An 11,472-nucleotide genomic window follows, 5' to 3' on the forward strand; every position below is an offset into this window, starting at 1 on the left:
AATACAATTATTTATGACTATACATTTTTGCAAGCTATGATGTATTAAATTAACTTGAATTGACATAATATGGCAATGGATGGAATCTGATGCTTGTCCTTTCACAAGGTGGATGAAGTCGCTTGGGAATTTGTGTTTACCCAGTAGATGTACTGCCCTAGTTTTATTGAGATGTTGATGCTTTCCTTGATGATAAATGCATATTGCATGTGCATCCTTCACACCATTGCAGATGTCAAGTTGAGCATCAGTGGAATGAGTTAACCCTTCAGCATCTGTCAACAATATATTTGAAGCAAACTATTCTGTGTATACAATTCTGTACCCTGCATTATGCTAACTTCATTTTGAAATGTGGTTGCTTTAACATTATACCATCATAGAAATGTATGGTAACAAATATCATGTAACGAAGCAAGCAGTTAAAGAGCTATCCAGCACAGACCCCCTTTCCAGGCATAAAGGCCCTTAAGGTCATAATCCATGTATTTCCTTAATACTGCAAGGGCTTCTGTCTCTGCAGTCCTATCAGACTATGATCTCCTATCCACATAAAATAATACCTCAACTGTTTGTGTTGTAACCTGATTTTTTTCATACATTCCAGGAGTAAATTCTGATGTTTTAGAGAAAGGTATTATCAATATCCCTTAATTATCCTTCAATAATCTCACCTGTGCTCAGCTCAGATTCTATCACAATTAATTAACACCATATCTCAAACTTGGACAAAGATCCAAATACCACAGATGAGATGAAAATGCCTGCCTTTGGCCTGAAGGTGACATTTGGCTGAATCAGGTTACTTTAAAATTGCAGCGGTAAAAGTAGCGATCGATGGTAAAACTCTCCAACGTCAGTGCAAAGCAAGGCCACACATCGCAGTTCAGTTTCAGATTAGCCACATTCAGCAATCTTTATGGTATCTTTATCTCCTTTCGACTTTTAGTTTGCTGAAGATCCAGTGCTATTCAATTCCATTTGCAATTTCTCAGGTAATGAAGCCAATGATAAATACATTCTACAAAACCTGGACCGAAGTAAAACATGGGATATTAACACCAAAGAAGCAGAAGGGGAATGAATGTTTCCTATGAGAGACAATTTTGCCAAATTTTCTTCATAGATGCAATGAATTATTCTCTTGGAGTCAACCACCATGGGTGTTACTATCGATTAGAAAGGTGGCTGAACCAGCTACTTAAAAACTTACATAAGCAAAGCAGGTCAGGGGCTAATTAATTATGATTCAGTCAATCCAGTGGAAGAAAAACTTTGGTGGCAAGTAAATTAGGTTGCACAGTTCATTGTGCCATCTTTGATCCCCAAAATTAGGGTAAATTATACCACTAGTTTTGGTTGAACTAAGGAGCTTTGACATAAAATTACATTAACTTCATTCATTAACAATACATTTTGGACTATTAGCAGCTTTCAAAATATTTTTAAATGCAACTTTTCATATTCATTTTTTAATTTCAATAACCTTTGACTTTTCGTGAGACGTTAAGAGAAACAGCAGTGAAACAGGCCATTCGGCCCATCGAGTCCATGCCGACGTGTGATCACCCTGTACACCGACACTAGCCTACACACTGGAGAGAATTTTACAGAAGCGAATTAACCTACAAACCTGTACGGCTTTGGAATGTGGAGGAAACCTGAGCTCTCATATAAAATTTACAAGGTCACAGGGAGAATGTACAAATTCCGTATGGACAGCAACCATAGTCAGGATAGAACCTGGTCTCTGGCACTGTAAGGCAGCAACTCCACCACTGTGCCAGTGTTCCACCCTTATTGAAATATTAGCACAAGGCTTATGTATTAGGGTAGCTGTGGATTCCAGTTGGTTATGTTGCAGATCAAAGTGACAGATTAGGCTGCCTTTTGTTTACGTCTGGATTTTCTACAGTATTGCATCCAGGTAATTCCGTGCCTGTGAAAGTTAAATTAGTTTTAATCTGTCAGACTATCTCCCCAAATCAGATAATCTGTACCACTCATTAAATGCACTGCAACAACCCACTACAGCATCAACTGTATCTCCCAAACGCAAAACCCCTCCCACCTTGAATGGCAATGGCAGAAATGCGACTATTTCAATTTTTCCTTTTAATCCACCCATAAATTCATAGGTTTATAAATTATAGGACCAGAATTAGGCCATTCAGCCTATCAAGTCTACTCCATCATTCAATCATGGCTGATCTATCTTTCTCTCTGAACCACATTATTCTGTCTTCTACCAATAATCCCTGACCCCCGTACTAATCAAGAATCTGTCAATCTCCTATCCATGTACCTGTCTAGCAGTTTCTTAAACATTGGGATAGTCTCAACCTTAATTACCACATCTGACAGCTTGTTCCAGACACCCACCACGCTTTGTGTGAAAAAGATACCCCTCAGAATCCTATTAAATCTTTTCCCCTTCACCTTGAACCTACAGTATGTCCTCTGGTCCTAGATTCCCCTACTCTGACCAAGAGATTTGGTGCATCTACCCGATCTATTCCTCTCATGATTTCATACACCTTTATAAGATCACCCCTCATCCTCCTACATTTCAAGGAATAGAGACCCATCCTACTCAACCTCTCCCCATAGCTCACACCCTCAAGTCCTGGCAACATCCTCGTAAATCTTCCCTGAACCCATTCAAGCTTGACAATTTATTTCCTATAGCATGGTGGCCAGAACTGAACAAAATACTCTAAATACGGTCTCACCAAAGTCTTATACAACTTCAACATGAACTCCCAACTTCTTCATCACTGAATTTAATTATCAGAAAATCTTTAGAATCCAGTAGCAAAATACTGATATGCTCATAAGATGGGAGAAAAATTAATTTCAGGGAATACTTGCATGTAATATTAAATCAAAGCATAAGAGTTTTGATGGATATAAATAAGGTAAGATGGAACCAGAGAACGAGGCTGGTGAATTGATAACAGAAAACAAAGAAATGGCAGATGTGTTAAATCAGTTTTTAGCATCTGTTTTCTCCGTAGAGGACTGCATATATCCCTAGGAAAACATAGACAAATTGCAAATAGCAGAGAAGAATTGTAAAAAAAATTACTGTCACGAGGGAAAAGACCTAGAGAAACTCATGAGGCTTAAAGCAAATAAATCACCAAGACCAGATGGCCTGTCCCAAAAGAATCTTAATGGAAGTTGACTGCAGAGATATTTTTCAAAAGTAGTTAAATTATGGGATGGTTAAAATATTGGGAAACAACCAATGTGACTCCCTTATTGAAATAGAGAGTGAGTTATAGGTTCATCAATTTAGTCTCTCTCATTGGAAGTCAAAAATCAAAGAGAAACTAACAAATCATTTTAGAAATATGAATATAATCAAACCTAGTCAACATTGTTTTATCAAAGGTAAATCATGTTTGACATGGTTGCTCTCATTCTTTGAGGATGCGCAAGAGAATTGACACAGGGGAATCAGTAGGTGTCATGTGTTTCGATTTTGAAATGGCATTTGTTAAAGTGTCACATAAGAGACTGGTGCAGAATTTGAAAATCCTGGGAAGTGGAGGAAATGCTGGATTGAAAAAATGGTTGTCATACAGGAAACAAAGTTGGAGAAAAGAGACATTTTCAGTCTGGAGAAAAATAATTAGTAGTGTACCAAAGGATTGATTCCTGGTCCTCAATTGTTTTATTTCCATGAATGATTTGGTGGAAGAACAAAATGTACTGTAGGTTTCTGATTTTGCTGGTGATATGAAAATACCTGAAATGCACGTTGTGATGAGGATATTTTAAGCCGTCAGAGGAATATAGATAAATTAAGTGTTTGGGAGAAAGCCTGACAAATGGATTTGAACATGGGGATAGATACAAAAAGCTGGCCAGGCAGCATCTCTGGAGAGAAGAAATGGGTGACGTTTCGGGTCAAGACCCTTCTTCAGACATGGAGAAGTGTGAAGTCAAAAGGAATCAAAAGGATGATCATTATCTCAATGGAAAGAGACTGCAAATGAGCGAAACACACATAGATGTTGCTATGCATCACGATGAGTTAACACGGAGGTCAGACAAGTAGTTAAGAAGGCAAATGTATTTTACTGCAAAGGGATTGAAGTTTAATAGTAGGGTCATTTTGTTACAGTTGCATATGGCATTGATGAGGATGAATCTCATTGAAACCTACTGAATACCGAAAGGCCTAGATAGAGTGGATGTTTCCAGTAGTGGGACAGTCTTAGACCAGAGGGTGCAACCTCAGAATAAAAGGACATACCTTTAAAATGGAGATGAGGAGGATTTTCTTTAGCCAGAGGGTTGAATCTATGGAATTCACTGCCACAGATAGCTTTGGAGGCCAAGTCATTGGATATTTAAAAAGTAGAGATTGATAGGTTATTGATTAGTAGGAGTGTCAAAAGTTACTGGGAGAAGGAAGGAGATTGGGGTTGAGAGGGAAAAATAGATTAGTCATGATTGAATGGCAATAGACAATAGACAATAGGTGCAGGAGTAGCCCATTCGGCCCTTCGAGCCAGCACCGCCATTCAATGTGATCATGGCTCATCATCCACAATCTGTACCCCATTCCTGCCTTCATTCTATCCCATAACTCCGCTGCTATCCCCAAGAGCTCTATCTAACTCTCTTGAAAGCATCCAGAGAACCAGCCTCCACCGCCCTCTGAGGCAGAGAATTCCACAGATTCACAACTCTCGGTGTGAAAAAGTTTTTCCTCATCTCCATTCCAAATGGCTTACCACTTATTCTTAAACTATGGCCCCTGGTTCTGGACTCTCCGAACATTGGGAACATGTTTCCTGCCTCTGTGTCCAAACCCTTAATAATCTTATATGTTTCAATAAGATTCCATCTCATCCTTCTAAATTCCAGAGTATACAAGCCTAGCCGCTCTAATCTATCAACATATGACAATCCCACCATCCCGGGAATTAACCTCGTGAACCTACGCTGCGCTCCCTCAATAGCAAGAATGTCCTTCCTCAAGTTTGGAGACCAAAACTGCACACAATAATCCAGGTGTGGTCTCACTAGCGCCTATACATCTGCAGGAGTTAGATAAATCAATATTCATACCATTCTGTTTGCCGCTGGGTTGTAAGCTGCCTAAGTGAAATATGAGGTGCTGTTTCTCCAATTGAATTTGGCCTCACTGAAACAGTGGAGGAGGCCCAGGACAGAAAGGTCAGTATGGGAATGGGAAGGGGAGTTAAAGTGTTTGGCATCTGGGAGATTGCGTAGGCCAAGGCGGGCTGAGCAAAGGTGTTTGGCAAAATGTTTGCCCAGTCAGCACTTGGTTTCACTGATACAATGATTGGATTTAATTCTGGCAAATGCAATATTATTGGGAAAGTTTAAAAACTCCAAGTAATTAATGCAAATTATTTGATTGATGAAAATAGATCATTTCAGAGGTAAGCCATCACAGGTATTTAAACAATGCAGACATGCCATCAATCTGTGCACCAAGATGCCCAACTGTTGACATCTGAAAAAGGGTCTAGACCCGAAACTTCGCCCATTCCTTCTCTCCAGAGATGCTACCTTACCCGCTGAGATACTCCAGCATTTTTTGTCTATCCAATTGGTTCCTTTCCCTTCCTCATTTAACCACAATTAATAATGCTTCTACCAAACTGATAGCACAATACAAATCCAGCAATGGTTGCCTCGCCAACAGTCTGTTTGTCCCTTCCTTCTTTGTTGTTTTAATAGTATGTGTTAAATCAGGGGTCGGCAACCTTGTTCTGCATAGGGGTCAGGACGCATGGCTGTGAGCGGATGGCGGGCCACATCTACCACATATACACATGGAGCCCGCCCCCATCCCGCCCTGGATGGCAGGCATCAAATCATGTGTTCACATAGATCCCGCCCCTTCGAGGACGCCACCCGGAGCACTGGCCCCTAGTTACGAGCAATCACGAACATTGCGTACCTACGGACCATTGCCTTGGCTCTGTCCTGAAGGCAGTGGCTCAAATACTTATACTCACTCGTCCCCGGCTTATTGACAACCCCGATCCCGACAGTGAAGCCCAGACATAGATGGTGCTTTTGTGCAGGATACAGTACAGCCAGAACTTGGCGGACGGCCGTGCTCAGCTGCGCTCGGCGCTCGACGGTTCCGGCATTGCAGCCACCAGCGCAGCCCTCCTTGCGTCCTTGCTTCACCGTGCCTGAGTGCCGTAGCCTATTGACTGGGAAGAGGAGCCCGGCCTCATGCAGGGCACTGGCAGGAGGATTGAATGCGTCTTTTTCTGTGGGTTTCACCCAACCCTCAGTCTGAAAATTACCTTCCAGGTACTGGAGATGATGGAAGTCTGCGGGCCGGGTGATTGCGGAGAGAAATCTACGCCTGTGTGCCGGATGATTTCGGGTTCCGGGCAGAATTCGGCCCGTGGGCCGTAGGTTGCCACCCCCTGTGTTAAATGGATGTTTTAGAGCTCTTTAGCTTGTTTTATGTGGGGAGGGAGGGGGGGGCGGGGGTTGGGGAAAACATTTTAAATCTCGTATCTTGACGGGGATGCAATTTTATTTCCGTATCGTAACTCTGTCCGCTTGCAAGAGATCAATTTGGGAGCTCCAACCAAGGGAGCCTGCAAATTTAATATCATGGAGCTTGTGATCCATTTGGCTGGGAATGACATCATAGCTCCAAACGTGTAGCCTGCGGACTTTCACATCATGGAGCACGCGGTCCCTGGTGGGAGACCGAGCTCCAAGCCGCAGGAGCTTCGACCTCCCAGACGTGGGAACTTCAATCGCCCCGATGGGGGAACTTCGATCGCCCCGGCGCAGGGGCTTCAACCGCCAGCTGCGGAGCTTGGATCGCTCCGATGGATGGTTCGACTGCCCCGACCATGGGAAAATAAAGAGGGAACAAGATTGGACTTCATTGCCTTCCACCACAGTGATGAAAGTGGGGAATGCACTGTGGTGGATGTTTATGTTAACTTTTATGTAGTTGTGTGTCTTGTTCCCTTTTTTTAGTATGGCTGTATGGTAATACCACTGTACATACCACTGTACCGTAATTGGTACATGTGACAATAAAAGGCCTTTGAAACCTTTGAAACATTTGACTTCCAATTAAGTTAAATAACCAGTATGCAAGCAACCAACCTGACTAATTTACCAAGTCATCTCTTTTTGTGTGGAATGCATGTACAAATAATATAGAGCAAAGAAGATCAACAATTAATGGAGCAGCATTCAAACCACTACTTTAATGATACATATATCTGCCACATAAGTTTGAATTGGGAGCCTTATTACAGGTTTCCTTTCTGTAATGAGGGTGTTAACAAAAATTGGTGGAGTGAAATAATGTACAAACCTTGCCAATTTTGTAATTATGGTTGTTTGTATAAAAAGCATACAATTTCACTTGCAATTTCATGATACATTGAAAGTTCCTAGAAAATGATTTTTCTTGACGAGTATCATTGCTGACATTAATGAAGGGCAGTAATAAAACTGTCAGCAAACAACCCCTATCCTTCATTAATAATTCTTAATGAACTGCCACGTTTCAAACATGCCTAATAATATATTTCAAAAACAGTTAAGTGTATAAAACAAAAGCAGGCAAGTTAACCAACAATGAAATTACTTCACTAATACATCCTGGTTCCCCTTTTGGAATAATTCACATTCACATTGGAAAATGATTTCAAAAATGCTATTTTCATATTGAACATTTGCATTCACTAAAATTAAATGACCTGTTGCATTATTTAGACAGGTTCAATCAATACACACTTGTCTCTCTTAAGCTTCTTTGTCCATGTTTCCTTATGTTTGACTTGATTTCCATCAGGTAGGCTGTACTCTTGCTGATTGTCCACCCGATCTGCATTAGGCCTCGTATACCTAACTTCAACAGATCTTCGGATGTGCTACAGGTTCTTCATACCTCTGGGAAATGTAACTTTGTTCAAAGCTCGGTTCTGACATTTGCCTGTGAAATCAATCAAGTTTCTTGATTCTGAGTCACAAGAATGTTAGAGTTGAATGTGCCCACCAGGAGCCATGGAAGTCAGGATTAGAATCATGGTTACAGGAGCAGAAGCTCAGTTCAATGAAGGCAGCTGAAGGAGTTAATGTGTTGGAGAGAAGAGGGGGGAAGTGAGCATACACTGCTTAGAAGATCTTCCTCAGGATCTATAACACAGTTGGCATCGTTAATATGCTTGAGGAGCAGTCCATCAGCCAAAACTGCTGCTGCTGCTCTATACAGCTTCCTGCAACAGTACTTGCTGCCTGTTGTTCCAAGGTAGTCTTGATTTATCATCATCATTTGTTATATTTCATACTCCTTCCAGAGGATGTTGTTTTCATTTCCCTGACTGCATTCAAAGCTGCCTCGCAGCACAGCACTGATACGCCACTTGTCACAGCAGCCGATACATCATCTTTACCACAGTTGGTGACAATTGAAATGAGGGCTCTCTGGAATTTCTGCCCAGGGTCATTTTTCTACATAATCTTCCTCACAATCAGCCAGTATCTTCCACTGATAAGTGCACTGCTGTTCTGTTCCTGGCCCGCTAGTGGGAGTTCACACCACCAAATGACCATGGATGCGTATGCCAGCTACATTCCTGAATTGTGTAAGAAGGAACTGCAGATGCTGGCCTAAACTGAATATAGACACAAAAAGCTGGAGTAACTCAACAGGACAGGCAGCATCTCTGTGGAGAAGGAATGGGTCTTGACTCGAAATGTCACCCAATCCTTCTCTCTAGAGATGCTGCCTGTCCCGCAGAGTTACTACAGCTTTTTGTGTCTATCTTACATTCCTGAATTTACCTTGAACCCCTTTTATTAGAACACTGCAGCACAGCTGCCAGGGCTATCCTAGGGGTATCCTATCTGTTGCTCCTCAGGAGGAAAAATCGCCTTCTCCTCACACACCACCAACTCCGAATGAATCAGGCCAAAGCAGAGCTTTGAGGGTCACCAGAAAAAAACATTCAGCACATCACTGGGTTTTGAAGTAAAGAGGCACGGCCTGTTGTGTTGCTCAAGTGAGCAGACAATACAGAGAGTTACATAGTTGGGCAGAAATACCTACCTTTCTATGACGCCTTTCTTGACTTCAGATCATCTCCAAATGTTTTACAATACAGCCAACAAAGGATTACTGCAGCAGAGCCACCATTGTAATGTAGGGAATTCATCAGCCAGTTTGTGTCCAGTAACCTCCTGCAAGTAACAATGTGACAATGATAAGATGCAAAGCTTTTTCTGGATGTTGATTTATGGCTAAGATCCCAGTTCCTCTTCAAAATAACACCATTGGAACTTTTGTCTCTGTGAGGGCGGCAGGGATCTGGGTTTCATATCTCATCCAAAAGATGACACCTCTACAGGAGTGCTGACTGCAGCAGTCATATGATGCCTTTAACCTCCATCTTGCCAGACTAGTTGTCTCTGTGAAAGTGGAGCCAGGTCTCAACAATACTGCAGCTGTTAACATCTGAGTTTTGAAAAGAATGAGCGCAAAATCTTGTTTTGAATCTCAGGCTGCCATCAATCATGCTTCTGTTGGTGAGACGATTATGAGACTCCACACCTCCACCATTCCTGCAGAAAGGTCTCAGAGAGAATTAAAGGTTGCCTTCATCACTGCTACAGAAACATTTCTGCATTCATCACACAGAACAGTTTACCAGATGCAACTTCCGCCTTCCCATTTGATGAGCACTTTTCCACTTTCAAAAACAATTGGGAAATAAACTCAACTGAGAAATTTAAGAATTAAAATATCCCATTTCTTTAATGTGCTCTGCTCTTTTACCCCCTTGACAACGAGACTGATGGCCAAGTAAAAAAGCAGAGCAGATCACAAATCCGAGCATTGAGGTGATTGTAAGAGAAATTGGTGAAAGGAATGTGTTAAAGCAAAGGCACATGGGTGACTCCCAATTTGCATTCCATCAGCTTGCTCCAAAAGTATTATATAATGCATTGAATTTCATTATTTGTGATTCATGAGGACAATATAAACTGATAATGATGGTGGTAATGACTGTTGATGTATTCTATTATTTCAGATTGTAACTGAATGGCAGACAGTAGCTGATAGCAATGGCCATGTTTGAGGAGCAATAAGAGTCAGACCAGTCAAGGCTATGTGCTTTCTACAAGAAATGTTTACATGAATTCCAACTTGCTGCTGGCTGACGTGCACTTATGTCAAATATGCCCTTTTGCCCTTGGTCATTTCATCCTTTAACTTGCTATGAAAAACGGTGGTTTGTAGATCATGAAGAAGGTTTGCTTAATGCCCCTGTCCCACTTAGGAAACCTGAACGGAAACCTCTGGAGACCTCGAGCCCAACCTAAGGTTTCCGTGAGGGTCCCGGAGGTTCCGGTCACTCTCCATGAGTCACCAGAGGATTTGGTTACTTGCCTGGAAAGCCTCGACTGAAGTATGAGCTATAGGAGCTATAGGATCATTGCTACCGACCGCACACACACACACACAAACAAATCGCGAAGGTGGGGGCCAGGGACTGCAGAGGAGCGCTGTCTGCGCGATGAAGAGGAAGGTAAACGGCTGCCACAGAGCACGGTAAGTCATTTAGAGAGTGCGGGAGGGAGGGAGAGAAGAGAATAGAAGGACAGCGAAAGGGAGAGAGAAGGGGAAGAGAAGGGGAGAGAAAAGGAGGAAGAAGGGGAGAGAAGGGGAGTGAAGTGGGCAGAAGGGGAGAGAACGGGGGGGGGAGAAGGAGTGGAGACAGTTTTAATAAGTTTAATAAAGTTAGCGGGCATTTTACCTTCCGGCGGATCTTCTCGGTCTTGTAAACCAAAGATCCTACAGGATCTTTGCTGAAAACTCCAACGAGCCAATCAAAGTAGCCGGTCAGCGAAGGAGATTGCCTTCGACTGCCTGTAAGTAAATAGCAACCCCACTCCACTGGCTTCGACCAATCGGCAACCTTGGGTGGGGCGCAACGTCTCCAGAGGTTTCCATTCAGGTTTCCTAAGTGCGGTTCCCGGAGGTTCCCGGAGGTTTTTGTCAGTCTCCCTAATGGTTGAAAGTAATTTCCGCTTCTTCTATGTTCCGGCGATTATTTTTTTAAATAATCGCCGGAACATAGAAGAAGCGGTAACCACTTTCGACCATTAGGGAGACTGATAAAAACCTCCGGAACCGCACGGAAACCTTGGGTGGGATGCAAAGTTTCCAGAGGTTTCTGTTCAGGTTTCCTAAGTGGGACAGGAACATAAGGCTACAGGATTATATAGATCAGCTACACATTTGAATATTTGCAGAGCAATTGTAAATATAAATTAATCTGGAGAAGTGCAAAGTAACATGTTTTGGGGAGACAAACAAGAATGGGATATAAAGTAAATGGTGGTACCCAAGGAGGGGTTGATAAACAAAGGGTCCTTGGGATATATCTATAGATCCATGATAATGAAAGTACGAGTGAGAAAGGTGGTGAA

At 42.3% G+C, this 11,472-nt stretch overlaps 1 long non-coding RNA gene across 1 annotated transcript; it reads right to left on the minus strand.

Moving 5' to 3' along the window:
- Positions 1-6,959: 6,959 nt before the first annotated feature.
- On the minus strand, positions 6,960-11,056 carry LOC129706339 (uncharacterized). The gene is made up of 3 exons (XR_008725038.1): positions 10,797-11,056; positions 9,089-9,219; positions 6,960-7,972 (listed from the first exon to the last, which is right to left on the minus strand). It is a non-coding gene; the product is annotated as an uncharacterized LOC129706339 (long non-coding RNA).
- Positions 11,057-11,472: the final 416 nt, after the last annotated feature.

The sequence above is a fragment of the Leucoraja erinacea genome, chromosome 2 (genome assembly GCF_028641065.1).
Source record: "Leucoraja erinacea ecotype New England chromosome 2, Leri_hhj_1, whole genome shotgun sequence".
In the NCBI taxonomy this organism is placed as follows: domain Eukaryota; kingdom Metazoa; phylum Chordata; class Chondrichthyes; order Rajiformes; family Rajidae; genus Leucoraja; species Leucoraja erinaceus.